At 40.8% G+C, this 7,448-nt stretch overlaps 1 pseudogene across 1 annotated transcript; it reads left to right on the top strand.

Annotated features, from left to right (window-relative positions):
- Positions 1–5,748: 5,748 nt before the first annotated feature.
- Positions 5,749–6,341, top strand: LOC148120323 (immunoglobulin heavy variable 2-5 pseudogene; annotated as a pseudogene). Its single transcript, XR_015739269.1, has 2 exons — positions 5,749–5,827; positions 5,908–6,341. The product of XR_015739269.1 is annotated as an immunoglobulin heavy variable 2-5 pseudogene (transcript).
- The last annotated feature ends 1,107 nt before the right edge of the window (positions 6,342–7,448 follow it).

Here is a 7,448-nt window from a genome sequence, read left to right as displayed (position 1 = left end):
TAGAGCTCATCAGAGAGTCACAGATAGATAGGAGGTGTCTTAATGCTTTCTCCTGCTGCTGGCAGCTGGTGCCCAGTAGTTGGATTTCTGAGTGTTTGAAAGTTGAAAGCTGTCTGTTATGTGACTGAACCCATAAGCCCAAAAGGGCCAGCTTCAAGCCCCAGAATTTTCTTTAGAAAAGGTTTAATATTAGGATCTGCCCCTGGTGATTAGTCAACTTTTGGGCACCTGTTTCCCATGCTGGATTACCTCCCCCAGCCTTGGCAGAAAGGGAGGTGCTGTGTTCTGGCTCCATTTGAACTGCCATGCTTTTTTCTAGCCTATGCTAGGCCTGATCCTTTACCAATGGTGATGGAGGAGTTGATGGGGAGGAGGGTAGATGGGAGGTGGTGGGATGGAACTAGAAGAGATGAAGGAGGAGGAACAGTGGTCAGTATGTAAAATAAATGAAAAAATGTTATTTAAATAAAATAAAAAGAGAAAACGTTTTGTGTCCTTAACCAGTATGATGGGAAGTTGGGGGATGGAATATTCTAGAAGAGCATGAAGATTGAACTTCTCTGTAGTACCTGCCCAAGGGAAAACTAGGGCAGAAACTTCTCAAGGCAGGGGACTTTATAAACTGATGTGTTGTACCAAATAAGGAAGTCATCCCTGTCAGTCTTTTTTTTTCTTTTCTCTATGCTGGTTTCTCTTTCTGTAAAAGGTTAAAACTACTTTTCTTATACTAATCTGTTTAATTTATTACATAGTGACAGTCTTGTTTCCCACATTGGTCTCTGATTGACACTGAACTCAGAAAACTTTCCGTGGAGTTGGGGCTGAAGTGGGTTTTCAAGGTTGCTATTTTAAGGGGTAATATGGGGAAGAGAAGATGACCGTGAGTGGGTAGGAGTAAGACACCTGCTGGGTGTGTGTGACAGGTTCCTTACCAGAATCTCTTTGTTTGAAGGTGTTCAGTGTGAATTTATCTGGTGTAGTCTTGGAGTACTTGGGTCATCCTGGGGTTCCATGATACTTTCCTGTTCAGTCTTCAACTCATCTTCAGTGATTAGTGGATGGATGTAAAGGTCCTGTCAGGCTCCAGGAGAAGTCCTAGAGTGGTTGGCTCTCATATGGTATATTAGAAAAGTTATTTAGAACTCCAAATGGACACAACCATGCATATTGCAATCAGGATGTCAAATGTTCAAAGTAAAGAGTGAAGTCTAAAAGACAAAAGGGCAGGGTCGAGTGGAACACAGAAGACCCTGCAGCAGAAGCTGAAGGTGCCCTGCACTCCCCTCCGGCCAGCTGGCAGGCAGACACTCACCCCTCTGGGTGGATAGCCTTAGTGCAGGAGCAAGAACTGTTCCTGGGCCAAGAACCTTGCAGACAATAGGGCGCTATCTCTTGTATTCTGTTGGCTATTCTTGTCTCTGTAGTCCCTGTTCGTTTACCAAGATTTTCCATAAAATCTTCTGGCACAGGATCAGGGCCACTTGATGGCCAGGGACCTCACAGACAAAAGGATGCACTTGCTGGGTGCAGGCTCAATGGGACAAAGAAACTCCTTCCGCAGTTGCCCTCACCGCTTTGTTTCCAGACCCCCAGCCCTGAAGCAGGCTGAACTGGGGGATCCTATGTCCCCACAGAAGGAAAGAAAATCAAAGACAACCACAAACAATTTTTTATTAATATAGATGTACAAATTCTAATAAAATGCTTGTCTTTAATCCCAGTATTTAGGAGCAGAGGCAAGTTGATCTCTGAGTTTGAGTCTTGCATGGTCTACAAGGTAAGTTCCAAGACAGTCATGGCTACACAGAGAAACCTCATTTTAAAAAAGAAAAACAAAGCAAAAATCAAAATGTTTTAATAAATTAAAAAAGATTACACATTCATATCAACTGGATCTTCAGCCTAGTAAAGCAAGATTTTTTTTCAACACATGCAAATCAATTAATGCAATAAAAACACCATAAGTACAAACTGAAGGAGTAAAATCATATAATTCTTTCAATGGATTATTAAATGACGTAAGACAAAATTCACCATGCCATCATGGTGAAATTTCTAGAAATTTTTTGAATAGATCAAGCATATATCAAAATAATAACGGCTTGGTCCAAAACTCTTGTAGGCAACACATATTAAATGGTTACTTACCAAAATATTTCTTCTAAAATCAGAAATGAGACAAGACAAGGAAGTCTCCATCCCATCTCTCTTTCAGTATAGCTCTCAAAGTCTCACTGCTGACACATAGTCAAGAAAACACACTAAAGGACTAACAATAGGAAAGAAGAGTTCAAACTATCCCTACTTGAATATGACATAATTCTTTACTGAAAATGCCCTGATGAATCCAGGATAAGACTCTTGGACCTAATAAACGCTCAAAGTAAAGTGGAGTATAAATTAGTATAAAGAATAGTCTCCATTTGTAATAGTAGCCTACTCTTCAGAAAAAGAAAACAGGAAAAGTATTTCATCCAAAATGACTCACTCAAAATTGTTTAGGGATATACCTAATCAGAGACATCTCACAAGGTGCTGGTGTGTGCATTACAGTCATTGAAATTCAGAATTCCTATTATAATATTTTATAGTCTTATTTACATATAGTATCTTCAAAGCTCAGCTTCATCAAATAGAAAGAAAAAATGGTGTTTGACAAAGCATTGAGATCAACAGGAATGATTGGGAAAAGTAAAAACAAGTTACTGAGTTAAGAATTGGCCCTTAAGAGTTATATGTTTTATCTGTAATCCATAGCACACATAGGTAATAATAACAATATATATCTCTAAATTGAGAACGTGCCTTTTTTAAATATCGCCAATAGCATAACAAACACATGCTGACTGCATTAAATCATTCGATGACTATTTCTGCAGTGTCATACTTCAAAAATCAAGGAAAAGATCTATTTTGTAAGTATAATAAAAATATAAGTTAAGTGTAACAGAGAGATGGCTCCAGTTAAGAAACGCTAATCAAAGCTGCTTCCAGATACTCCCATTAGCTGCTAATGACTTCCTGCAACATTAGCGCCAGGAAATCTGAATCTCTTTTCTGATGTCTTGGGGCTGCTGCTCACATATAGAACACATAAGCAAACACACACATGTACAAATTGATAAATAAAAATAAAGCATCAAAACACAATGTAGACATAAGCAAACACACACATACACAAATTGATAAATAAAAATAAAGTATACAAAACACTATATAGACATAAAAGGTAAAACATTTATTAGAAATTATATAAGCAGAAGAATACTACTCCTAATAAATATGCCAGTACCAAATGCAAGATAGTTCTTTAAAAGTTCTTTCCAGGAGACCTCAGCATTTCCCCAAACAGCAGCTATTGTCATCTTCTTTGTTGCCCAGCAGAACTAGATCACCACACAGTATTGCTAAAGACATTGCATTTCTTTGATGTAAGACAGACATAAGTCAAGATGGAAGGGAATTGAAAGCCTCCTCCTACTTGTACAGCTTTCATCAAGGTAATAGGAATAATGCTGTGTAGGCTGTGGTGGAGAAAAGGCATCGGTGGTCTTACCCAGCTGTGAACCCTTCCAGCATCAGTACTAACCAACAAGGCAGCATGAGCCCACTGCTGTAGCTGTGACAAGGCTTTTACACAGGCAACCAAGCTAACTCTGATTGGATCTGAAGTCTATTCCAAAGGAGGAAATCCATGTCTGGTCCTATAACCTCTGTCAAAAACCCATGGCTAAGGAGGTCACAGACTCTAAAAGTGTGATTCCTTTAAGATCCCTAAAGGGATCTATTATTGTTTTTTAATGAAACCAAGATGTCACTCATTTGCTCTCTAAACATACATGTTTGTAGCCACAGAGAAACAGTATGCTCAGACACAAGTCAGGCTAGACTGTTAATTGATTGGTCAGAATCCAGTGACTCTTGTTTGCTTAGGACACTAGAAAAAAGAATGGTGTGTCCTCAGCCCTCCAATGTCTGCCATCACTCTAGAACTCATAGACTATAGTGTAAGAGCTGGAAGATATGGAGAAGGGCTGCAAAATGCTGTTTCCTGGTCATAACAAAATTATTGCCATCACTCATTCAACAACGGCTGCGGTTGCTTATACTGGACCCGTGCAGGGACAGCTCTATGAGTGATGACTCTTGGATAATGGAGGGGATCATGAGATCCTACTGCCTCCCTCATTAATTAATGAATTCTGATAGATTCTGAATGAACAGAGTAATATATTCAGGTGTACCCTTTCTGGAGGACCCACTAGGATCCACTTATCTTAATCCCATGGTTATATAGACAACCCTTGTTAAATTTAATGGGTCCAAAACAAATCAAAATGAAATGAACATGTGCAAGGTCTTGAGGAAGAAAGGAGGTTGTGTGACAGGGACATGAGAAAGGTGAGAGATGTATGAGTCATTTACATGTATGAAAACTTCAGAACCCAAAATTAATTAATAAAAACTAACAAATAAGTAAGCAACTAAAACATTTTTTTTCTTTTCAAAGTATTTCAGAGACCCTCTTTTAAGCCAAACTCTCTCATCAGGATCCTTTTCTAACTAGAAAGTGTGGAGTTTACACTGGAAAGTCCACTCAATGTGTCAGTGAACACATCCAAGAAGCAGTTCACCCTGAAGCTGAGCTCTGTTGCTACTAAAGGCACAGTCTTGTGTTACTGTGCAGCAGACACAGTGAGCAGGTTCTCTGTCTGCTCAGCAACAACCTCAATTGAGGATGCTCATGACCTGCAGGGGATGCTGTTGGTCCACGTTTCACCAGGAATGAACATGTAGTTGGTAAGAGAAACATCTGGAGAGTGGGGGAGTCCCCTGAGGCTCTAAGGTTTCCTACCCTAACCTCAAATAACTGCAGAGACCATGTACAACATGTGATGTACTACTGTGTGTAACATATGACTATACTCTAAACTTAGTACAGTAAAAATTCTTTCTTAAGCAATATTGTACATATATTTTATTCCTTACATATGAACCTATTGGATGGACAAAATCAATGGCATTTACATAAAGTATAATAGAAATTTTCAAACATGAGGTATCAAACACCTGATCATCATCAGCTGCACCAGAATCAGTAGCAGCATCTGTAATTATATCTGTAACTACTTTTCTCTGGCAGGTGGGGTTTTCTCAGCTGGAATATATGATTGTGACCTGGATTTCAGGCCTTGATGTTCCATCCACAGTGTTGAGCCCATGCAATTCTGCTAAGAAAGTGTAGGAGACCTAGTATCAAGACATTGTCCACTGCCCCGTGAATCCCTCAGCTCAGAAGAAGGAGAGAATAAGATGGGCATAATTGCATACTCTGAACTTTGTCATAGGTTTTCATCATTTATTTTTCTGTGAATGTTTTCCCTAAAATGAAAGATTTTGATCAAAATAGTAATTGTATGGTTTTTGTAACTTGGGAAAAGAGAAGAAAGTCAATTAATTACAGAAGTCCCTTTGCATGTCTAGGATCCTGAAAGTGGAGAAGTGATGTCCTCACAAATAAACCACAAGATAATCCCATTCATGAATTTATTCAATGTACTGAATACTCTGACTGATTTTTCCATGTAACTTATTCTTTGTGGGAAGCAGAAATGGATTTCCCTGAGGGCTTCTGTGCCTTTTATCACAGACTGGCGCTTCCTGAATCTTAAACTTAAGTCCACCAGCAGGTGGGGAGGGCATGCAAATCTCTGCCTGCCCCACCCAACCCTGGGGTGAAAAGCCAAAGTGGGGTCTGGGTACACTCGCTGGTGTGCAGTCATGGACAGGCTTATGTCCTCATTCCTGCTGCTGATTGTCCCTGCATGTGAGTGCCAAGTCTCCCTAAGGAATGAACTTCCATATCCTCGCCCTGTTCCAACATAACTTTATCCCTTTTCTCCACAGATGTCCTTTCCCAGGTTATCCTGAAGAATTCTGGTCCTGGGCTGTTGCAGTCCTCCCAGATTCTCAGTCTGACCTGCACATTGTCTGGGTTTTCACTGAGCACTTCTGGCATGGGTGTGGGCTGGATCTGTCAGTCCTCAGAGAAGGGTTTGGAATGGCTGGCAGAAATTTGGTGGAATGACGAGAAGTATTACAACCCATCCCTGAAGAGCCAGCTCACAATCTCCAAGGACACCTCCAACAAGCAGGTATTCCTCAAGATCACCAGTGTTGACACTGCAGATACTGCCACATACTACTGTGCTCGGAGAACACAACAGAGCACAGAGACACAGCCTCGGCTGACAGCTGTACAATACTTCAAATTGTTCTCATCTCTGCTCCTTCCTCAGCAGGGCAGAAGCCTCGTGGGTGGGTCAGAACTTCCCTGCTAGCCTCTGAGGTTTCCTCTTCATTTTGAGCTTCAGAGCCTGGGTTTCCTGTCATATACCCTAGGTTTCTGTTAAGATGTTCAGAAATGAGGGTCTGTCTGTGTTTGGTTTTATTAAGATAAAGGGTGCCTGGTCCCTAAACCAGGTGGTTCAGAGCTGTGGTTCCTTTATCTGTAAGTCTCAATTCCCACAACAGGTTTCAGGTTATTGTGATTTCCACCTTCAGAAAACAATGGACTTCGAGAAGATAGGTTTTAGTGGATAAGCATACTCAAATGGAGTCATTGGCCAAAGAGGTCCCAGGAAATCTTGCAAATATCTCTGGCTATTACTAAGACTCCTGCCCCCACAAGCAGATGGCAGCACCCTATCATTGATGACACTACTTAAGTATTTCAGTGATCACAGAGAAGTTGAGCCCAAGTAGAAACTTAATCCCTACTGATAACATTCACAGTGTTGCATGCACTTAGCAAGCTTTCAGAGAACAAAGGTGCTTCTTCTTGAAATTGATTGGAAGTAACAGAGAACCACAAATGAACACTGTGTACAGAGAGATTCGTGAACTCAGCCCTAAAAGGAGGATCTTCATCAAACCTTTGTCTCCGGACTGATGGACCAAAGTAGAGGAGGAGGTGGAAAGATTGCAAGAGCCAGAGGTGATGGATGTCTCCAAAGAAACGATCTCCTCTGGACTCAATCGGACTGATGCACATATAAACTCAGGGAGACTGCGAAGGAAGCACAGGGCTTGCATAGGATTAATCTAGATTAGGTCCCAGAGATGAGAGAGGGAACTGGACATGGGCTGCTACCCCTAACCAAGAAACTATCAGCAATAGGCACCCAGTGGCAAAATTAGTATTTTGAATGGATCTCGCTGACTATATGAAGACACGTGAAGGTAGGCTCTATGTCCAGGAGCTGGATAAACGAAACTAGCAAAATGCTATTTTTGTCAAGTGTTTGTGTCATTCTCAAATAGCTTTGTTCAGTAAGTTTTTTGTCTTATTCTACATTTGTTTCCAAATATGTTTTCTTCTCTCCCTCCCTCCCTCTCTCTCTCTTTCTCTCTCTCTCTCTCTCTCTCTCTCTCTCTCTCTCTCTCTC

Source organism: Myodes glareolus, chromosome 11 (genome assembly GCF_982192425.1).
Source record: "Myodes glareolus chromosome 11, mMyoGla1.1, whole genome shotgun sequence".
NCBI classification, from domain to species: Eukaryota; Metazoa; Chordata; class Mammalia; order Rodentia; family Cricetidae; genus Myodes; species Myodes glareolus.
Note: the sequence above shows the minus strand (reverse complement) of the source record. Positions and strands in the feature narration are given on the sequence as shown.